At 40.9% G+C, this 24,572-nt stretch overlaps 1 pseudogene; it reads left to right on the forward strand.

The window, feature by feature from the left end:
• The first annotated feature begins 354 nt into the window (after positions 1-354).
• On the forward strand, positions 355-9,344 carry LOC123641710 (annotated as a pseudogene).
• The last annotated feature ends 15,228 nt before the right edge of the window (positions 9,345-24,572 follow it).

Below are 24,572 nucleotides of genomic sequence, written 5' to 3' on the forward strand. Positions count from 1 at the left end.
GGGTGAAAATGAGTTGCAATTGACAGGTGAAATGTGACCCTCTTCTGTGATGCCTGTGAGGTAGCTGCCAAATAACGCAAACTCCGCCAGCAAAAGTGGTTCAGAGCATAACTGAGAAGCAAAGAAGAGGTAGAGTGAGAACAAGGTCATCGAAAGTAAACATTTGGAAGTTTGGGGCGTAGTTGAGGTGTGGTCAAGGTATCCATATTAGACTTACATTTAAGACCCAGGAAGGTTCCTTAAGAGATCTCCATGAAAGTCAAGGACCCAGAAAGCAGAAAAGTCCTTTGGACCGTGGGAACTGTCTGAAACCGTTGGCAACAGCTACACATGTCACATGACTATGGTTGGTCCATGACGTCGGGCTGTCTGGGCTCCCAGAGACTTGAGCAAAATGCCTCTCCTGACCCCTGGGCAGCATTTAGCCCCATCTGCGTAGCTGTGCTGACCCCTTCTGTAAGGTCACAGCAGCAGCAAACGACCGTGCACTCACTTGGGCGTATGAGTCAGGAGTACTAATGGAAACCAGTTTCAGAGACTTCTGGCATCTTTCAAAATTCAGGACCAAAGAAATTGCTTTTGTAGCTAATTAAAAACAATTATGAATCTAGTTATCCATGACAAATCCGAAAGTAAAACCAAATGAAACAATGGTTAATTTTAATAGACTGAAATTTAAATTAGACCCCAAAAATGGGAAAAAATGAAATCTCAGGGCTCTTGAAGTAAAATACACAGATGGTTTCCCAATTTATGATGGCCTGACTTGTGATTTTACAACTTTACCACGGTACAAAAGCGATAGGCATTCTGTAGAAACTGCTTCAAGTACTCATCCAACCATTCTGCTTTTCACTTTCAGTACAGTATTCAGCTAATTACATGAGATATCCAACACTTTATTATAAAATAGGCTTTGTGTAGATGTTTTGCCCAACTGTAGGCCAATGTAAGTGTTCTGAGCACGTTTAAGGTAGGCCAAGCTAATCTATGATGGCCCGTAGGTTAGCTGTATTAAATGCATTTTGGATGTCTGATATTTTCAACTGATGATGGATTTATTGGGACATAGACCCATAGTAAGTTGAGGTGCATCTGAGTTATGAAAATGGATTTTCCCTGGAATGTAATGTGTTAGAAAAATACCACTAATTTCAAGATAAAACAGTAATCTCAAGAAGGAAAGACAAATAGGCCTTTACCAAATATTTCAATAGATTTTAAAATACTTTAATTTTTCTATTCACAGAAGCTAGTGTAATAGATCAAGAAATAGATTAAAAGGACAGAAGAAGGAAACCCTACCGTTGAGCTTGCAGAGAGGAAGAATTCACAAAAATCAAGCCATGTCATTTTGCTTATAAAACATTTTAGACTATTTCATCCTTTAAATATTGTTGCGCTTAGTCTGAATGTACAAATGTCAGCAAACATTCTATGTCATACTGTTTTGAATCTCTTTAATGTAATTTAGTCATATTTTAGAGAACAGAAGATTCTCACAGCCAATAAAATGATGAAAAAGATTTTGGAAATCACTATACACTTTCCTTTTCCACCCTTTGAAAAATACATATTCTAACAGCAGGTATCCCTGTGAGTATCATTCTAATGATTGGAATCTGTGACAAAAAGAAAATAAAATGTAAAACTAAGTCAAACAAAAATTTCATAAAGGATTTTTCTTCAACTTTGAAACTAGCCAGATTCCAACTATGTAAGATACCTGTGACAATATTTTATAGAAGGCTTTATTAATATAAAAACCTGCGTAAGCACCTGTATGTAAAGATGTAAGAAAAAAAAACATTATTTCAACAGTGGCAGAAACTTTCTAAATTATTCTGAACATAATTGCTCACCAACATACACCTCTACGTGGTTTTCTTGATGTCTAAACAGCGTCATTTCTGTGCCTTTGCTAATCAGAACACAGCACAGAAGAATTTAGCTGATTGGGTCTTTTGAAAGTTATGGTAAAATGAATGTGCTTCAGATGAAACAGTTTGATGGACAATGGCTCCATGGAAGTAGCCACTGGGCAGGGGGTGATGATAATGAGATTCAAAATTAAATCAGTTCAATTCAGCAAATATTTATTAGCTTTATAGGTAAGGCTGTAGAGGTGTTCTAAGTTTGGGGAGATACAAAGATGAAAGAGAGAAATTTCTTTCTCTCCAAGTCTTCACAGCCTTCAGGGTGAATCCAGGGTTGTAAACTCCATAATGTAAGTATTAACATAAATCACAGTGCTAGAAAGAGCCTCTCGATGCTCCAAAAACATTTCTTATTGATTAGGGGATCAGAGAAGGCCTCCAGAGGCAGTGGCATTTGAAGAAGTCCTGCAATGGAAAGAGATGGGATAGACAGCAAGAGAAAAGGGTGGGTGTGTTCCCGAAGTGGCAGAGAATCAAATGATGCATGCACCAAGCAGCAAAGTAAGAGGTAAGTCTGACCACAGTGTCTGGGCACATCGTGTGACGCTATCAAGTCTTCAGGCTGAGGGCTGGCACCATGTTCTGCAGGCAACAAGGGAAGAGCACAGGCTTTCGAGCAGAGGAATGATATGATTAGATCTGTATTTCAGGCCAAGCACTCGGGCAGCCATGTGCAGGGTGGATGGCAGCCAAGAATGACTAACCCAGGGGGCCAGTTCCAGAGATTGTTGCAAGATTCTAGGTGAGAGGATATGAGAGCAATGGGAGCGGTAAGTGGGGTACAGCCAGGGGGAAAGGAAATGAGGCACTGGGTACAAAGTCAGATGGCAAATAAGAAACAACAGGAGTTGGAGAGCCTGCTGGCAACAGAGATTGGAGGAAAGGGTGGAAGGGATGGAGCTTCAAGTTAGTCTCTTTACTGCTTATCTGCAAGTAATTTCAGACTTACACAAAAGTTGCAGAGATTACTATCAATTCTTCGCATAGCTCCTCATCCAAAATTTCCAAATGTCACATTTTAGCACATTGGCTTTATAATTGTCTCTTTTTGTCTTCTCTCTCCTCCTCACTCCCATTAATATTTTATGAAAAATGCCCTTGATCTCTAAAAACTGAAGATGACTGAAATCCTGGGGTACTGAGATAATGACCAAAGTGACTGAGGATTGAACATGAAGGAAGAAAAGCAGGTGGGCAGGGGGCCACATGGTGCAGAGAGGCCGGAAAGCAGCACAAGGACGCAAACCCTTCCCTCGTGTATGTTTCACATCACAAGGATGTTTCTCTTCGGACTAGAAAGGTTACCCCTTTCTAACAAGGGTACAACTCTGGGAGGACCACAGTTGGAGCAGTGACTGAGAAGGAGGGTGATCCCCTCTCTCCAGCTAGCTCAGCCAAATGTATTCTGAGATCTGACGTGGCAGCAGATCAACCTAGACATTGACCTGGATATGTGTTCTCCACCAATTCTAAATCACTCATTCATTCAACAAATATACATCAAGGCTTTAGTAAGTCAGACACTGTTCCACATACTGGAAATTCAGCAGTGAACACTACAAAGTCCTTTGCTTTTATGAAACTTTCATACTAGTGCCGAGAAAGACAATAAATATGTATCATGAGATGATAAGGGCTGTGAAGAGCAATGAAGCTGGGTAAAAAGCAAAGAGTGACAGGGAGTTACCTTAGATAAGGAGGTCAGGAAAAGCTTCTCTGATAAAGTCACTTTTGAGAAGAGACCTAATAAGATCGGGGGATTAGTCACATGGTTATCAGCATGAGGAAAACATGTCCAGAAGGAGGAATATAGAGAGGAGAGGCCCTGGACTGGGAGCAGGTTTGGTGGGTCTGCCCTGTACCATGGAGACTTCTATTAGATATATGCCTAAAGCAAATACCAAAATAAAACAAAGTGTTACACTTAATAAGCCAACAGAAGAGATTAAATGGAGCATAGAAATACTTAATTAATCCCAAAGTAGGCAGAATAAGAGAAACAGGGAAACAAAGAACAAGTGATACAAACAGAAAATAGCAAAATAAACTCAAAAATAACCACCATGAATGACAATATTAAATGTAAATGGTTTAAATACCCAGTTAAAAGACAGATTGTCGTATTGGGCATGAACCAATTATAGGCTGCCTATAAGAAACACATTCTAAATGTAAAGACACAAATGAATTAGAAGTTTAAAACACTGAAGATGATATAGGCTGAAAACTAATAAAATGAAAGCTGAAGTGGCTACATTAATATCAGACAAATGAGATTCCAGAGAAAAGATTATTTTGAGGGATAAAGAAGATCATTTCATAACAGGTAAAGCAAAAGGATCAGTTCAAGAAGAGGACATAAAAATTCTAAGAGTTTAGGCCCCTAACAACAGAGCTTCAGGATACAAGAAGCAAAAACAGATAGCCATGCAGGAAGAAATATAGAAGTCCAAAATATCATCAGATATTTCAATACTCTTCTCAATAATTATTAGAACAAGTAGACAGAAAACCAGCAAGAATATAGCAGACTATCAAACTTGACTTAATTCACATTTGTAAAATGCTTTATGCAAAAATAACATTTCACACACTCTTCTCAAATGCAATCAGAACATTTACTGAAGCTGGAGATACACATCACCTGCATCTCTCCGGGAAAAACTATTTAAGTACCATGATTAACAGGGTACCCTCCTCCCTGTGGCTCACAGGCAGCCCCTTGCCTTCTGACATCTTCTAACTTTCATAGGTAAAAACAAATATTATTACAAAGTTCTTTAAATACAATCACGAAGTTCCCATTCTATGAAGAAAAACCCATGGTCCAGACCAAGACTACAGGTCAATCCGCTGATCTTATTCTCCTGGCCCACATGTTCATTTAGCCAACAAAACAGCTCACTCTGCTTCTCCACTAGAAAGGTGTTCTGTTCACTCTTAAATTGTTAACTCCCTTCTAAGTCAACATTTGAGTTTGCCCTATATTGCTACATTTTAGAAATTTTCCATGTTAACTGAAAAAAGGGTTCCAATAGATACCATCCATGTGCTATGATAAAAGATTAATAACTACATTTAACACCAAATTAATGAAAATACCATCTACATGTAAAGTTGCCAGATTTAACAAATAAAAACACAAGACAGATGTCCAGTTAAATTTCAATTTCAGATGTAAAAAAAAATCATTTTTTTCCCTGTAACTATGTCCCCAATATTGCATGGAGTATATGTATTTTAGATCACCTGGAAAGAGCAGTTGAGGACCAGATGGCAAATTCTTGCAGCGAAGGATCAGAGGCCATAGTGCCTACAGGTGAACAACTGTGGGATCTAAAACAAAACCAAAAGGACAGAAAGAAGATGAGCAGCACAGGATCAGTGCCACTGCTATCCGACACAGGAATAGTTTCTGTGATTTTCCCCAAGAGGTTTGGCCCCATCATGAACACCGGTGCAATACGAACGCAGCTTTCTCAAAGCCTACAAGCTACAGTGCTGTATTTGTTTTATATTTTTCTCGTGCTTCCACATGTGGTAATTAAAATAATGCTGCTGTTGCTATTTTTATGGCCGTATATTGCTCTGACTTTTGAAATGAAAGCTTTAATCTATAATCACACACGGAGGCTCTTGAGCAAAGGATATGATCTTTATTCATAAAACCATTTCCTCAAGTCACCACTCTATATGGGTTAGATTAAGGGAGGGAAGGAAAAGGAGGGGGACTGAGGAGGAGGGTGGGGAGGAGGAGATAGGAACAAAATTGCTTTTGCCAACAATGAACTTGTAGTTACAGCAGGTAAGAAAAAAGAAATGGATATGCTTTAAGAATTCCTCAGGGCTAAGGCAATTGCCATTTTTACATTTTCGACTTCTAACTTGAGATCTCTCTCCTAAAAAGAATGCCCTACAGTCCTAGAATAGTAGTGGGCTTCGAGCACACCACGTTGACTACAGCAACAAGTCCTACTGATGGAGACATCAAAACATCATTTGGTCTCCTATATTCAGACACAAATGTTCCTACATCTCCTGGGTCAAAGAGAATTGATTCTAATTTGGAGGGAAGGGCAGGAAAAACTCTTGGAAGAATGAAATTGTACATCTTTGCTAAATTGTTTTAAGTCTCTCTTCGTAAAGCAGGCGGGAAGTTCTTTCTCATAAACTCGCCCCGATAACTCCCACTGTAGTTCAGGGTTGACATCCTTTGAAATCTATTAAACATATTCCATGGAGAGAAAGAACCGCTAGTTACTATCATCTGGACAGTCCTCCTTCAGGAAAAATCCTGATTAAATAATTCCATCAGCCTTCTTGCAGATGTAATCATTTCTGGGCTTGTGACCTTTGTTAATAAGTCCTATTTTCCAAGCCTTTGTTCATTTTTCATCATTAGCTACACCGTTGCATAAAGATCAGTGCATAAACCCTTTGAAAAAGTGAAAAACTCAAATAATTCATTCCAACAAATGACATGCTAATGCTGTTGCTACGTAGCAACGCTGGGTTCATTAGATGCCTTTGCTCAACGTACCATCTGCAGGGCTCCTTCTTTCTTCCCACCCAGCCAAGGAACATTTTAAAAGGGTGGAATGTGTCATAACCCATTTATTTTGACTAAACAGCAGTTCAGATCTCTGTTTTCTGCGAGACAAAATGAAGTTTGTCACACTTGGACTAATAGGTCTTAATGAGGATTATGTTCTTTGTGATTTTTTTTCACATTCTCCTAAGAGACATATTTGCAATTTGAGTAATTGTTTAATTAATGACTCTAAAGCAATTTGATGATACAAAAACAGCAATAGTGCTTAGCACAGATTTCTAAATAATCACGACTATAATTTTTGAGCCAAATGGGCTGAAATTTCATTCCGAGGCATGTCAATAAATTAATTTCTTATAAGCTTTGACAACTCTCTGGGCAAATTTGTGACAAAAAGCAAGTGAGTAAGTTTGTCCTTTCAGAGTCTTATTACTCATCTGTATTTTCTCTCCTTACCTCCTAAACTGTGCCCCCCAACCCCTAACAGGCTCTCGGGGCACTCCTGCCCCTTTGGGGTATGAGGACACTCAACTGGCACAATCTACCTCACCCCCATGACCTCCCCGTGATTGTCGTAATCATCTCTAGAACAGTGACTCTCATTTTCTGAAATTACCTCTTCCCAATCTATTCCCCCCAAAACTCTTCTCTGCTGGATGTTAAAATAACTAGTCCAATCAATTCACCTATTCGAGTGGCTTATAGATTCCTTAGGAGGGAATATAATACTATAATCTGAAAGAGTTATTTTAATTGGGGGGTTGACTGTTGGACCATTAGGGACATTTAGGACTATGCTTTTTAAAAACTCATTGCATGAATCTCCAAATTTAGCCCCCTATCCATCTTATCCATCGCTTCATCACACAGTATAGGTATCACTTCCGCACTTTCCAGAGCAGCCTCACATACAGATAGACCAACTTCCCCTTCCTTTTGCTGGATGTATCATGTTGTTGATTCGTTAACATTGAACTCATGGTCAACGGCACCATGACTCATTTCTGAACAAAGCTGATATGACACATGTATTCTCTCCATAAAGCACAATCACAGCCTTCTTGGACATAGGAACACTGGACAGCACCTTCAGCACTATGCTTGGGGACCATTCTAAACAGCAAAAATCAATCAAGAAAGTACAAAAGTGTGAAAAACTTGACACTAAATAAGACCGTGAAAATGACACTTGTTTACAGTACAGGAACTGAAAAACAAGGCAGAGTCTTATTGTCACACTGTTCAATCTCACTTGGGAATGCACACACCAGACAACTCAAGGTTTTTTTTTTTTTTTGCTGCTCTGGGCGTGACTGCCAATGACCACGAAATCTTGCAAGCACTGATTTGAACGTTATAAATACCTTTTAGTGAGTAGGTAAACTTGCCAATATGGAATCTTCTAATAATGAGGATCGTATTACCCTCCTTTGATGGATGAAGAAATAGAGGTAGAGAGGTTAAATAACTTGCTTAAAGTCGCACGGCTAGGGAAAAAAAAGGAGAAGTCAATCTCCAAGGCTTTGTGGATGCCCGTCCTGTATGTAAGCTAACATCCCATCATGTTTTTCACGTGACTATCATCATCATCAACATCACCCTGTTGTGTGACATCCTCTGGTCTCAGTGAAAACAAGTATTGGATGTCCAGGCTTTATATACTGCAGAGCCCTAATCTCCTGACTTAGAAATATTAGGTTATCAAGCATGAAATGTCCAATTTCTATAAGTACTAAGTTTGACAGTTAATATCAGACATTTCATGTTGACGCTTCTTGTTTCATTTTTATGGTGAAGGTACATCCTCATTCTTTCCAACACATGGTTTGGCTTGTGATTATCTTTCATCGTTTTTTTAGAGTAATTTTTGTGAAACCATGGTAAGTAAAAAATTTGTGTTATTTTACGTTATGAGTTTCGTCATGGAACCAATACCACGCAGACAGCTCGAAGTCAACGGAGCGTTTGGGAAGGATGTGGCTAATGAACACACAACTCTGTGGAAGGTTTCACTGCCACTCACTCTTGAGGCTTCTTTGCTGCTGGCATAAAACAAGCTATTGTGAAGATGCAAGATTGCATTGACAGTTTAGGTGCACACTTTCATTAATTCCACTGTTTCGTGTTTGAAATATAATAGACTAAATTTTTTATTCAAAATTGGACATTTCGAGGGACTGTTGGGGTGGGCGGCAGCAGTGCCCACCGTGGGCAGTGAGTGTGGAGGTGCAGATGGCCAGCGGAGCTTGAACTGCTACAGCTGACGCTGCTGCCAGAGAAACCTCGGTCCCTGTGCTCCGGACACCCCGGGCCTCGCCACGGCTGACCAGCTCACTGAGGAGCAGATTGCAGAGTTCAAGGCGGCCTTCTCCCTTTTCAACAAGGTTGGAGATGGCACTATCACCACCAAGGAGTTGAGGACAGTGATGAGACCCCTGGGACAGAACCCCACTGAAGCAGAGCTGCAGGACATGATGGGAATGGGACTTTGACTTCCCAGAGTTACTGACCATGATGGCCAGAAAGATCAAGCACACAGACAGTGATAAGGAGATCCGAGAGGCGGCCGTGTCTTTGACAAGGATGGAAATGGCCCCATCAGCGCTGCAGAGCTATGTCACGTAAGGACAAACTGGGGAGAAGCTGCCCGATGAGGAAGTGGATGAGATGATCAGAGAGGTGACATAGAGGGGGACGGCCGAGTCAATTATAAAGAGTTTGTACAGGTGACACTACACAGTGATGGCCCCCAGGCAGCTGGTGACGCCCGTTCTCTTGCTCTCTCTCCTCTCCCATCCACACTCTCTTCAACCCTCCCCTGCACACCGCAGTCCCGGCAAACACCAACTGATTGACTGAGAATCTTATAAAGCAACAAAAGAGTCCTCCTCCCCCCCAAAAAAATCAGACATTGCATATTTAATGACCTTGATATACTCCAGGCCTTTCTCTATGGGACAGTAAAAACTTTCTCTCTTTTTTTTTCATTTCAGGATATTATGGGGGTACCAACATTTTGGTTATACGTTATGAAAACCTTCTTTCTGATCAATCTAAACTCCCCGTATTGAGAAGAGGTATTGCAATGGATTAAGGGCTTTGGAGTCACAGACTTGGTTTTTAAATCAGCTCTTCTCTGTGCTAGTTATGTGACCCTAACACACTCAGTATCCCCTGTAAAACAGAGATTGTGAGGCTGATTTCATCGGATTATCCAACGTCACCTCTCTGATCATCTCATCTGCCAGCTTCTCCCCAGTTCGTCCTTACAGGACGTAGCTCTGTGGCGCTCATGTGGCCATTTCCATCCTTGTCAAAGACACGGATGCCTCTTGTATCTCCTCCTGTCTGTGTCCCTCATCTTTGTGGCCAGCATGGTCAGGAACTCCACGAAGTCAAGGGTCCTGTTCCCATCTGCGTCCACCTGAGGATTAAATGAGATCCAAGTGCAAGGAGTCAAATTCAGAGCAAGCACTTGAAAACGAACATGTATTACTCTTCAGAATTTCTTCTTGGGGGGCCTCCCAGAACCTGCTTTTCAGCAAAGGGATTTTTCATCACTTGGTGTCTGCATTCAGGCTCTTAAAAAGCAAAAGCAAAACTGAACTGTTGGCCAGGTGTGGTGGCTCACACCTGTAATCCTACCACTCTGGGAGGCCGAGGTGGGAGGATCACTCAAGGTCAGGAGTTCGAGACCAGCCTGAGCAAGAGCGAGAACCCCATCTCTACTAAAAAATAGAAAGAAATTATCTGGACAGCCAAAAACATATAGAAAAAATTAGCCGGGCATGGTGGCGCATGCCTGTAGTCCCAGCTACCCGGGACGCTGAGGCAAGAGGATCACTTGAGCCCAGGAGTTTGAGGTTGCTGTGAGTTGGGCTGATGCCATGGCACTCTAGCCTGGGCAACAGAATGAGACTCTGTCTCAAAAAAAAAAAAAAAAAAAAAAGACAAACACTGAACTGTTGCTTCTATCATCCTATGATAATAACAGCCACGTTGCCCTGTGAAACTCCGCAGCTAAGCTCTAACTACACTCCCTTTTTTTCAAGAGCAGTAAATCCATGTGGTACATAGATAACTGCTCAAAGGTGGAGCTTCCACAGTCAAACACAACTTAAAAACAAACCCAAACCCCCTTAGAATGAAAGCGAAGTCTGCCATGCACAGTTGCTTCTCAATTTCAACCTCTTTAAAAAGCACTGATGTTTTGATTTTCAATTCTAGTTCAGAAATCACTCCATCTGGTCTGGCCAATCAGAATGCAGCAGCAGCACTGAATTTAGTATATCTTATTTATATATACATATATAATACCAGAGGATGTGTTAATGTAAAAATGAAACAAGTTTTGAAATAATGCAGGGGAAAAGACGGGAGGATTTCATGAATACTTCTCTAAAACCCAGAGGGTTTGAGTGACATGGGAAACCCAGGTATCTTCAAAGAAAAGGCCACAAGAGGTTAAGGTGATGCCAAAGGAATTTTTATCTCCTGGCAGACAAGGTTAAAAATAATGGTGCTGTTCTCAAATATGAACCAACTAGGCAAGAAGACTCACCTACATCATTGGTTTTACCCACATCTTCTTCATAACAGAAGGATCCTTGGTTTTTTAAATCAGCTCTTGTTACATTTGTGTGATGCTAATGCTCTCAGTATCCTCTTGCTCCTCAGATGTGGATTTGAATGTATCTTCCTTAACTTACTATGTGATCTGGGCAAGTTATTTCATCACCCTGAGCCCAAGGTTTTACCTATTAAAAATGTCAGGGATAATATCAGCCTCATATCGTTGTTGTAAGGATTGAAATTAGAAAATATATCTGCTGGGCCAGGCACAGTGGCTCATGCCTGTAATCCTAGCACTCTGGGAGGCCAAGGTGGGTGGATTGCTTGAGCTCAGGAGTTCAAGACCAGCCTGAGCAAGAGCGAGGCACCGTCTCTACTAAAAAAAATAGAAAGAAATTAACTGGACAACTAAAAATATATAGAAAAAATTAGCCGGGCATGGTGGCACATGCCTGTAGTCCCAGCTACTCGGGAGGCTGAGGCAGGAGGATTGCTTGAGCCCAGGAGTGTGAGGTTGCTGTGAGCTAGGCTGACGCCATGGAACTCTAGCCCGGGCAACAGAGCAAGACTCTGTCTCCAAAAAAAAAAAAATAATAAGAAAAGAAAAGAAAAAAATATATGTGCTGCAAGAGAAGGCCCCAATAAATCCTAATTTGTCTTTTCTAAAATGAGTAATTGTTTATTGGCAATAAATATTTGAGATGAATTTCTTCAAAGCATTTTAATAATTTATTCAACTCTTACTGACCATCTTCTGTGTGCCAGGCACTGTGCTAAACTCTAAGTCAGAAATCCTCACTTGTGTATTAGGAGTGAGGGGGTTGTTGATGGAGAGGAAACCTGATCACATCCATGGATTTCTCTTCAGAGATGTATAAATCTTTCACTTTTCTGTGCCATGCACTTGATGTATTAGCCAGGACTGCACTCTTAGAGTGATTGCAAATGGAAATCCAATACTTCAATAAAACCTTCCATCAGTACCCCAAACAGAAGCATTTTATACTGTAAGTTCTTATTATACCTCTTATTCATTTAAGAACTAATGTATTCACTTTCTTCATTTCATAAACACTTGTTGGACTCCTACCATAAAGGACGTACAAAATAGACACTGGGAAGAAACCAGATACCTAATTTTACTCCCTGCCCTCTAGAAATGTTCCCATGGAGTAGGGTAATTAAGATATAGATATGAAGAAATGTTTTAGTTCCATAAAACAGTGCCATGAAGAAAAGATTACTTCTCAGCACAATCGAAGGTGGCTTCTTGGACAATGGACTTAAAGGATGAATGGGATTTCAAGAAATAGCACCAAGTCGGAAATATGAAACGCAAGATCTTTTGGACTCAGCAGACATTTATAAAGTCCTCCCTTGTGTTATGACTTACTTATCCCTGTTCCCATCTCATCTCCCTGTCAAGGTTCTCACCTCCTTGATGGCCATAGAGACTGAGCATCTTCTTCCTCCCTGTTACAGCCATACCACAGAGCTTCACTGACGTGTACCAAATGATTGACTTTTCAGTCCACTTACTGCATGTAACCAGTGCCCCTCAGTACCTTCCAAGGTATCCAATTCATCTCCTCCACCCTGAAACTCCTTCTCTGCATGCATTTCAGACAGGTTGAGCCTAATTCAAAGAATATTTGAAGGCAAAAATATATTCTGTTTTTTAAGACCCAGAAAAAGAAAACCCAGAACACTTTCAAAGCCAAAGTGCCTACATTGGCATCAGGCAGCTGCCCCCAGATCTCAAAAAGCTTAGTCACCAATCGGGACATGTCTGTGGGCCAACACCAAAATAGTTCCATATTACAGATGTAACGTGTGTGCCTCTTCTCATCTGCTACATTCTATGGGGTGTCTTCTTTCTCTCGAGTCTAACACATTATTTTCAAAGGGGTCTTTCTCCATCTCTGACCAGCAGACAGAGTCCTGGGTTTTGACATAGGCAATACCTTCCTTGGTAGAATTTGCTCAGAGGGTCAGATTCAAACCCTGTTTTAGGGTTGCTTTCATTTCCAAGGTGGTATCAAGATATGAAATTACTACAGCACTAAATTAGCATATGCCATTGCAATTTTTTGGCATGAATGCAGTTTTTATGTAGTTAGAAAAGGTTATTACTATGGTTTTTGGAAGGGAAAAATAAATGGTGGGAGAAATAGGTCTGATATCATTTTTTAAAAATATATGTGTTCTAAACTCCCAGCAGCTATCCTCAGTGCAGAAAATATGGCTCTGGATTTCAGTGCCTTTTGGACAGAGACCCCAGCTCCCTGTGTATTAGCAGCACTGACATCATGTCATCCAATCCACATTCGATAGAACTGAAAAACACCTTCTGCTTCTTCTTGGGTTCCTCTAGGAGCGTTCTGTGTTGTTATTTTCTCACTTCCATATTGTTTTTCGTTCCTCCTGGGGAGGGCTAAAGGTGAGAGCCGATTTCAAAGCCCTGGGACAGTCTTTTATTATGGAGTACAAACCAGCCAATTCCTATTTTAATGGCATGTTCTGGTTTTAAGCAAAGGCAATGACATCCTTGTATAAAAAGACCAAGTTTCTAACTAAGTTGATGTAGATCAGTAGGGCGGTTGCACAGGAAAAACTCACAGGTCAGAGTCAATGTGATCATTATTTCTGGTCCCATAAATATACCACAATTCCTCTTGGCATGAATGTGCTGCAGGTGATGTTAGAAAGATTGGTTCATGCTGGTCATAAGTTTTGAATCTTTTCCACTGAAATCATAAGAACAGAAATTCTAGCCTTCTAAGTACTAGAATTGAAAATGTATTTCCTTTATCTGTTGAATAAAACAGGCATTATCTGTTGGGGTGAGAAGAAAATTCTATTTGCCTGGTACAAGTCTTGCTTTCTCAGGTTCTCAAGGCTGCTTGGTGGTAGAGCAGCTCTCAGAATCGATGCCCTCTGATGTAAAGTTCCTAAATTCCCAGCTAATACTTCACCCTGCCTCTGTGTGCATGTAGTAATAGAAGCATAATGTTTAGTTTTATAGAGTTGCATCTCCCTGACATTGTCAAGGTCTGTCTGGTGGGCAGAATTATGTCTCCTCCCCAAAGATGTCAAGGTCTTAGTGCCCAGAACTTGTAAGTATACTAAGTCACAATGATGAGGGGACATTAAGGTTGCAAGTATAATTAAAGTTGCTAATCAATGGACTTTAATCTGGGGTGATGAGACTGAGTTATCCAGGTGGGCCCCATGTAATCACAAGAATCCTTGTAAGTGAAGGAAGAGTGGAGACAGAGCAATGCAGCCTGAGAAAGACTCACCCAGCTATTGCCGGCTTTGAAGATGGAAGAAGCCATGAGCCAAGTAATGTGGCAGCCTCTAGAAGCTAGAAATGGCAAGGAAACAGTTTCTCCCCCAGCACCTGCCCTCTGCAAAGGAACACAGCCATGCTGTCATATTAATTTTAGCCCAGTGAGATCTATTTTTTATTTTTATAACTGTAAGATAAATTTGTGTTGTTTCAAATCACTAAGTTTGTGGTAGTTTTTTACAGCAGCAATGAGATACTCATACACTGCCCAAGTGTGTGTTCAGTTCAATTTCCTCTATGGCATATAGGAAGGCACTAAATATGCTTCTTGCAATTAGTCACATGAGGAGAAAAAACCCTTAGCAGTTTAGAACATAAGACCCATGTATCATCTCATCACAGCCACTTGGTCTCTTGGCACTCACCCTAAGGAGCATGGTACCCAGGCAAGAGGTACAAACCACTCTGCACCAGCCTATAGCAGGAAACAGATGCCTCATTCAAAAAGGGACATTCGAGAGATTTATTAATGTGACCATTTGCAAAATGGTAGGTAGTGTTAAGGGTAACCAAGAAGGGATGATGAAGTACCCAGGGATGGGCAACAAAGGGAAACTGAGCCTAGGACTAAGGAGGCAGGAATGGGAGCAGTGAGACCTTGTGCTGTCGGAGATGGCTGCCGGGCAACAGCTGTAGCCTTGGGTAGAGGAATAGAGCCCCTGCCTATGTCAGACCATGGGGAGCACACGCCAGAGGAATAGACACTCTTTCTCTCTTCCCACGTTTGGACTGCCTTCCAGTGCCTCCCATTAACTGAAACCTAGAGGAAGTCAGAGGGCAAGAGTGGGGTTGATGTAATCTACAAAGGTCAGCCTCCCAGGGTACACCAAGGGGAAGAAAGAATTATCTATCTACAGGACCTAGATCCTAACTCAATAGACCCTTCCCTCTCCCCTTTTCCGAGAGTAATGTAAAGATAACATGTGATGGTAGAACAAAGCAAAAACTTTTCAGCTCTTTCTACTTTTACGAATCCATTAAGTGGTTTCAGAAAAAGTAGATAGCAATGGAACCTCCTTAACGTTAAGCAGCATTTGGCACGTTTGAGATTGGCTTCATAAAAGCGTTCTACCCTCCACTCCTTTCAATAAAATGTTGGTTAGAATCACAGCCAAGGGCAAGATCTTGGGTGGATGCACCATTGGTCTATCCCAGCAGGGCATTTCTTATGGTGCTATGATTTCTGGGATTGTGATTTTTTTTTTTTTCCAGGAAACATCAGAAAATTTACTGAAGTTTGTCTACTTGGCCTTCTGATGTTGCAGTAAGAAGGACAGGTTTCTAGAGACTTTTCCCTGTTATATTTACAGGAAATAAAAGATAGAAAATGCAATACCGTAAGGACCAAGAATGAACCCAGCACAGAGCCAGTAAAAGCTTAACTCACTTGGCTTCCTAAAATGACTAGAAAACAGTTGTCCTTTCCAGCAAATATAATTTAGACAACTCTTCAGTCAAAAATCTCATTGATCTAAAGAGACTCCACAACTTCTGACCAGCACTTCTGGGCCCGCATCCACCCTGCTGTATTCTGAGCCACAGTATAGAGAGGCAGATAGACGGAAATTGGGATCATCTCAGACCTTCCACCCCCACTGAACAGCCATGGTCCGTTTAGCATTACTGACCCGGACAAAGAAGTTCAAGGGTGAGTATGCGGAATCAGTGCACACAACATCCTCACAGTGAAACATGAACCCCAACATGGAGTCCTTTCCTCTTCAGCTCCTGGATGGAGGCAGGAAGCTCCACTGCCTTCAACCATAGCCCCCTCACCCCTCGTAAGTGTTAACAGAAACAATTCTCATGGAGACATTAGCCAGATAGTGGCCATGGTAATGAATGAAGCCACAGTCTCACGATGTGTGAACAGCCTCGTGTGGGTTTCAGCCAGTGAAAAAGGCTTCCCGAAAACTGGTCACAGGTTTAGGGCCCTCGCAAATTACCCTCCAGTTCTCTAGCAGTTCCTCATGTCCTTGGGGTTGAGGAGGTATGGGACAAGGTGCATTTACACATAGTAACAAAGGACATACCCAACTCTGTTGGTAAAATTGTATGGAGGTAATTGAGGATAGAATTTGGCTATCAAATACATCCAAAGAGCCAAGTTTACCCTTATTCAGTTCCCTAATTAACATTAGTTTCCAAATTGGCCATATTATCTCCATGTTACTTTTCCATGTAGAAGAACACGATCATCATAAAATTGTTACTTCTAACATTACTAAATTTTCTTTAAACCTTGATTTGACAATTCCACAAGATATTAAATAATATCTAACATTTGGCAGAATGCCTTCGTTTCTCATTGCCAAAATACTTGGAGAAGGTACTCATTATCCAAACATACAATGGAGTCAATGAGCCAGGAAAAAATGTTTTTGTAATTAATACATAAGGTGATATTAACATTAATGTGTTCTGAAGGCGTCTGGACCTCCGCTTTCTCCCACACACACATACTGGCAGAATTTCAGATGTAAAAACTTTTGACATTTAATCTACTTAGCAAAAATCTTGATTTTCCTACTGAAGTCTTGGTAGTCATTAGTGCTATACTTATAGTTGTCTTCATCTGGGGTAAACAGCCAGATATATGCCTCCTTCAAGTGAGATGAAGACCAGATGGCTTAACTTTAGCCAGTGAAGGGTGAGTGGAACTAATGTGTGTTGATTCTGGAGAAAGGCTCGTAAAATATATAGATGATCTACCTTATTATTTCCCTTCCCCCTGCCATAGGTATCAGGGCTACGCCATAGCTGGGGGCTCTTTCAGCCCGAGTCTCAGAGCAAGGACAACATGAAGCAGAGCACTTGCTACTCTGAGATGCACCGCTAGTGTGACTGAGAACCCTACATGCTCTCCTTGGAAAATGACTAAACTCATCAATAAAAAAAAAAAAAAAAAAAATACCCACATGACCCTAAGGTTCAAGCAGTGTGCATTTCACAGCCCACATTGGTACCTAGGGTACTCGAGATTACTGGGGCTCCTACCACAGCACAGCCATGCCTCTCCTGCCTGATCAAAGACAACTTTAAACTTGTCACAATTCACATCTGTCACAACAAGGAGTCAACTGACAATGAAATAGAAATGGCATATTTCAGTGAATAAAATAGGAGTTTTGTCATCACCTCGATCTGGTTGAAATCAAAAGGGCTCATCACTGATTGCTCATGTGATCTTATCAATACACCACTTACATATTTTGAACTTTATGTTCCTCATCCCTCAGATGGGATAATATTATCCATCTTTTAGACTGCTGGGAGAAGTAAGTGAGATAATTAATGTGAAGTAACTAAGCTCAGGGTATACAGTAACAATCAGTGTCTTTTCTTTTCTTCCACACTCAGATCCCTTTGGTAACAAAGTATCACAAGAACTGACTACACATCAAGGGTGGACAAATTATAGCATGCAGGCCCAATTTAGCCTACTTCCTGTTTCTGTAAATAAAATTTTACTGGAACACGGCCACACTCATTCATTTATACATTGGCTTTGGTTTCCTGTACGCTACAAATGCCAAGTTAGAGTGGATGCAACAGAGACTATATGGCCCAAAAAGTCTAAAATATTTACTATCTGAACCTTTACAGGGAAAACTTGCTGACTCTGGACTAGATTCATTCATAACCTGGACAATTCAGTTTCTCATATGAATCTAATCCTGAGCTACTTCACCCAGAACAAGTCAATATTGTGTTGAGTACTGGTTGTAGGTTTTATTTTCTCTGCAAAGTGCTTATTGTAAACTTGATCACTGCCTAGATGTGGCACTGGTGAAGATTTTACAGTCAACTGTGAAACATACTAAAAAGGCAGTCAAAAGGTTGCTTTAAGTCCAGCTCCTTCAATATCATAAATAAACACTTGTGCATTCATTTAATAATTCATTCAATCAACATTTGCTTAAATGCCAGTTATACGAGGATAACTAAGTTTCACTCTTGCACTCCAGAAGTTCATAAACTAGCATAATGGAAAATATGTAAATAAATAAATACAGTGAGTTAATAGCATAAACATACAGGCATACAAACAGGTAAAAAGTATTAACATAGGCACATAGGCAAACTATAGCAAGAAGATGAGACAAAGTGATATCTGAGCAAGATGTATCAGATACCTTGACATAAAGCATCCCAGAGTGAGAATCTCTGCATATGGGATGTGCAGAAGCAAAAACTAGCTGAAGTATCGACAAAGCATCTAGCAGACCCTCAGTATAGGTGGAATATGCACTTTCCCTATTCCCTGGAGACTTAAGATAGTACACCTTGGTCTGGATCCTACTTCATTCCTCAGCTCTGATTTTGGGCAATTTCTTTTGACATTTCACTTGATCTTGGAGTTTGCTCCTCAAAAATACCGTATCCTTGGTTAGATTTGATTTAGTTCTTGTTTCTAAAATCTGGATTTGCCCAGAGTCATTCTTACAGCTCCATCTGGCTGAGAAACCCTCACCTCAAGCTTTGGACAATCTTCTGCCCTGCTCTGATATTCTCACCCCCTCCCATACACTTCTCACCCAGATGTACCAATGGACTTTGTCCTGCTTTCAATTATCCCAATCGGATTCTGTTCAGTGAAGTTTCACAGAAAAGGATTTTCCCCAATTATTATAGTTATATAGAACAGAATTTCTGAAGTTGTAGAGGTCTGAAAAACCAAGGTGTGTTTAGGAAACCCAGTAGGCTTGATACGGGTGGTGTATTGACTACAGGGCAGAGAGTGGCAGAAGATGAAACTAAAAAAATAGGAAGGGGCCAGATTATGGAGAGTGTCTTAGTTCACTTTTGTTGCTATAAAGGAATACCTGAGCCTGGGTAAAGTATAAAGAAAAAATGTTTATTTGGCTCATGGTTCTGCAGATTGTACAAGAAGCATGGTGCCAACATCTGCTTCTTACGAGAAACTCAGGAAGCTTCCATGCATGGTGGAAAATAAAGAGGAGCTACACGTGCAGATCACATGGCAAGAGAGGAAGCCAGAGAAAAAGAGGAGAAGGTGCCAGGCTTTTTTCAACAACCAGTTCTCTAAGAAATTAAAAGTGAGAACTCCCTCTTGCAAGAACAGCACCAAGCCATTCATGAGGAATCTGGCCCCATGATCCAAACACCTCCCACAGGCCAGCTTCCAACATTGAGGATCAAATTTTAAACATGAGACTCAGTGGGACCAAACAAACCACATCCAAACCATAGCATAAAGCACTGAAAAATCATGCAAAGGAGCATATACTTCATACTGTAGCTAAGAGAGAATAAAAGATTTAAATACTACTCTGGAGACAATATGGTATATGGCTGGAGGAGGAGTAGAGAACATAAAAGAAGCAAAAAGCAACTACCTGGATTGTCATAGGCCAGGTAAGTAATGATAGTCTAAATTTAAAGGAGAAAGGGGAATGAATTTGGGATACATTTGGGAGGTATTTCAGAATCTGTATCTGCTTGGTAAGAGAAAAGAAGTGGTCTGCAACAGATCTTCTCAAACCATCTTGGTCAAAGACAATTGTTAGAATTTCTAACCCATTTTGGACCAAGACTTTTCTATAGTAAAACAAAGGGGAAATAATCATGTGCTTGGGTATTGCAGAAATGTCAAATTGCTCTAAGAGTTTCTAATGTTTACTTTCCTTTTCTGTACTTAATCTTGCTATGATGGTAATCTGTGGTCAAGCACTCATTTGCAGACCGTATTTTGAGTAGCATTGTTCTAGAAGGACTTCAGGGTTTCTGGCTTGAGGACTAAGTGAATGGAGATGACTTTAGCCAAATTAAGGAACAAAAAGTAAAGTTTGAGGTTGAGGGTAAGTTCCATTTCAGACATGTGAGGCCACATCTTGATGCCCCAGATGGAGAAATCCATGAAGCTCCTGGCAATGCAGCGTGTGTACCGCTCATTTGTAGAGTATCCTTCACATATGGTAGGTATTTGCTGTTTTGTAAATGCATAAATGGAAACAAACTGCCCATTTGATTGTCTTCAGGGTAAGTACACTGGGTCTATTAGAACAACCAATGGCAGGATACTGGGATAAATATAAAATACCCTCTCTCTTAGGCTTCTGAGAAATTAGACCACAATCTAAAAATCTCACTAAGGTGATTTTTAAAAATAGTGTATGACATGAAAAGTTGACTTTTGCACAAAGAAAAAAAATGATATAAGGCAGCCATTTTTTCATTTATTCATTTTTCAGTAACATACTTGAGGTGTCTACTATGACACAAATTGACAGGATTCAAGTTTACTGAGAAATCAGAGGTTAGCCAAGTTGTTTGTATAAATCTGTCTACACAACTCAAGTGCCAAGAAACATGTAACATTTTCTACACATCATGGTGATTTTTATTTGTAATTTCCATTCTACAAGAAAAAAAAAGCTAATTGTCCTCTTGCCCAAAGCTGCATCTTAATAGCAGGGGCTTACAGAGCGTTGGCATGGTATGGGTCTCATTGTTGGCGGAGAACTGTCCACCCTGCCATCTCCTCACAGCTTCCCCACCACCATCATTCCTCAGGTCCCAATCACCCATTCACATTGCTTGTTTCTGCAGTGACCTCTGTTCTCAGCCCACCATCTCTCAGGTGGAGCTCTTTCTCGATCATTTCTCAGCCCTCTCCATGACGCTCCAGGGCCAGGGAACTCTGTGGGGCTAAGACCACCTTCCTCTACAATTGTGGTGCTTTCTCGTGCTCAAGCAATCATTCTACTCCCCTCCTGCACCATACTGTGAAGCAATTCATTCAACATTCTATACCAGAAAACATCTTGCAAGCACCTCTTATGTTCCAGACACTGTTCTAGACTCTTGGGAAATGACAGTGAACGGACAAAACTCGCTGGCCTCACAAAGCATTCATTCTGGGATGCAGAAATAAACAGTAAATACTAAGCATAACAAGTAAGTGAATTACATATATGAGAAACAGAGTAGGGAAAAGAGTACTCAGGGATGCAGGCTAGGGGTGGCCACTTGGAATTTTAAATATCAGAATGGACTCCATTGAAAAGGTGATATTGGAGCCAAGACTTGAAAGAGGTGAAGAAGTTAGTCAAATAGGTAGTTAGGAGGACGACACTCCAGGCAGAGGGAACAGCATGTGCAAAGGCCCAAAGGCAAAAGTGGGCTTAAGGAACAGCAGGTAGGCCAGTGTGGCACAGTGGAGTGAGCAAGAGTCATAAAACCAAGAGATATATACAGAAAGGCAATGGGGCAGGGTAGGTTAGGTTGGGCTCTCATCATGAGTGAAATGGGAAATTACTGAAGGATTTCAGCAAAGAAATGATACAATTTGACAGATGATAAAGGGACTTCTCCAGTTATGTTGACACCACACTTTGGGAAGAAGGTTGGACCACGGAGACCCATTAGGGGCAATTTCAGTAGCAGTGCAGGTGGAGAGAAGCATTTAGATTTTGAGAATATTTTGAAGGTAGAACCAACAGAACTTCTTGTAGGACTGGATATAAGATGTGAGAGAAAGATGAGCTGGACGTGATGCCAAGGTTTTGTCCTGAATTCTAGAGGGATGGAGTTACCATCAGCTTGTTAGAGCAGACTTGTTGGGACAGATCAAGCCCTACTGATCTTTTGTTCCTGGGCCGTGTTCCTCCCTATGCATTGGTATCTCCAATGCTAAGTACAGTGTGCACCACTTAGGAGGCAAAAAATACCTGCTGAATGGACAAGCAATGGAGTGAATGATTAAATACAATCCCCAGAGGGCAGGTAACCTGAGGCTGTGCTGCTTTGTTGGGTTTTATCCAGGGGGCACAGGGCAAAGTTTTTCTCTGCTTTCAGATTCCCAAAAACTACTGAATTTCTTTCATCCCATTTCATCCTCATCCAGGGTTTTCCGGGCTAGCATAGAGATGAAGCAATGATCCCATTCTCAGAGACACAGCTCATCTCTCCTGTTCCTCCCCACATCATCCTTCTCCTCAAGTTGTAATGCTTGGTTTTCAGCCTTTGAAACAAGACTTGCACTCTTGCTCTCTTAGTTTATACCAATCAATCCAAACCTGGTAGGATGATGCTTTAACGTACTAATGGTTGGCATACCATTCTCTGAAGGGGGAGGAAAGGCAAGAGGTACAAGGCAATACCAGAAATCTAACACATACCAGTTAATACATCAAAACATCCTGCTGCTACATTTTGATCATTTAGCATGAAATGGATCTGCCCCTAAAACTGGCTATGTCTACACAATCATAATTGTTATTGGCCTGCCCATTGATCCAGAGTAAATTAGTCTGATGATATTTAAATAAAATAGATTCTGCCCATGAAATTATGCAAAATGTAACAATGTTGACACTGGTCATACTGTGCAAGCTAATAATTAGACATTGTGTATGTCATTTTCTGAACTTTCAGAGAGAACATTAAACAGTGAGACGTTTGTTAATGGCACAACATTTCCAGGGGAAAATGGCTGGCAGGGGAATTGAGGAAAAAGGATCAACAGAACACAGTGATGAGAATGAAATGTGAAGGGAAAGAAGAGAAATGGATACTTCAGCCATAGGAACAGGGGGTTTTTGTACCTTTAAATTCTGCCTATGTTTATATCCTAATTAATTCTTTTTTATAGGCTAATCTCCATCTCGTTTGTGAAGATACCAACTCCCTGTTAGCTCATTAAAGAACAATAGATTCTTTAACTCAACAGGGTGTATTCCTGGAACCCTTGAAAATCCCCAAATTCATAAAGACCGTCATAATATATCATTTTCCCTATGCTGTGTAGTTTCATGAAACTGAGAAATTATACATAAAAGATTCAACTCTCACTTGATGATCAGTTTCTGTCCTGGCTGAAACACTTACTAAATCCATTTCACAAATTTTGTTTTAAATTTTCATAAAGAACATATGGCTGGCTCGATACCATAGATTCTAATCACCAATGAATTCAACATTTCAGTCTTTTTATCCAAAAAGGAGTATTTTCTGGCTAGGAAGTAATATTTTTTTTTAAGTCTACTTCACTTACCTCATCAGTTCTTGAGGCTGTTGTCATCGCAGGCATCGTTTTCTGGCAGATGAAAAAAATTTTCATATACACACAAGATCCTAAGTTAAGCCCCAGCCTACTTCCAAATGCATATGTCTTGGGATACACACTGGCTCCTGGCTATGTTAGTCTCTAAGAGACTCAGTACTGTTCACCAACATCTAGGATTCAAATTAATCTCAGCAAAATTGCAAATTATTTCATGTCATGAACTTCCAGGTCACCTGCAACCGCAAATGTTAAATTCATGAAGCCAAAGGTTCTACTCTAGTTTCCTTTGAAAATAGAGCAATTCATTTGAAGAGAGCTCACACGAAATCATAGTAGCACAGGCTAAATTTCAAGAGCTCTTTCTTTCATTCAACAAGTAGTCAAGATAATCTAGTAGGTACTATGAATCATGAAGAGGTGATTCTCCCATGTTCCCTGCCCTCAGAGAGTATATAGTCTGCCCTGGAATTTAATCATTCATTCAACAAATGCTTGAGCAACTGCTATATGCCAACCACCTTCCTAAGTACTAAGCATAGGACAGTGAATGAGATAGGCAATGCCCCTGGCTCTACCACAGGCAGACAATAAACAAACAAGCAAATAAAGCAGTCGGTAGTGTTAAGTGCTGCAATCAAGTTGCAGTAGGATATTGAGATCAAGAATGACAATGACCTGGGGGTATGATGCTACCTGTGGGTTTTTTTTGTTTTTGTCTTTTGAGACAGAGTCTCGCTGTGTTGTCCGGGCTAGAGTGAGTGCCGTGGCGTCAGCCTAACTCACAGCAACCTCAAACTCCTGGGCTTAAACAATCCTACTGCCTCAGCCTCCCGAGTAGCTGGGACTACAGGCATGTGCCACCATGCCCGGCTAATTTTTTCTATATATGTATTTTAGTTGGCCAGATAATTTCTTTCTATTTTTAGTAGAGACGGGGTCTCGCTCTTGCTGAGGCTGGTTTCGAACTCCTGAGCGCAAGCAATCCACCCACCTCGGCCTCCCAGAGTGGTAGGATTGCAGGCATGAGCCACTGGGCCCGGCCCCTGTGGGTTTTTCATACATGGCTTTTATGGAGGTAGATTCCTTCTATACCTAATTTGTTGTGTTAGAGCCGGTTCCCCTCGGCCC

Source organism: Lemur catta, chromosome 1 (assembly GCF_020740605.2).
Source record: "Lemur catta isolate mLemCat1 chromosome 1, mLemCat1.pri, whole genome shotgun sequence".
NCBI classification, from domain to species: Eukaryota; Metazoa; Chordata; class Mammalia; order Primates; family Lemuridae; genus Lemur; species Lemur catta.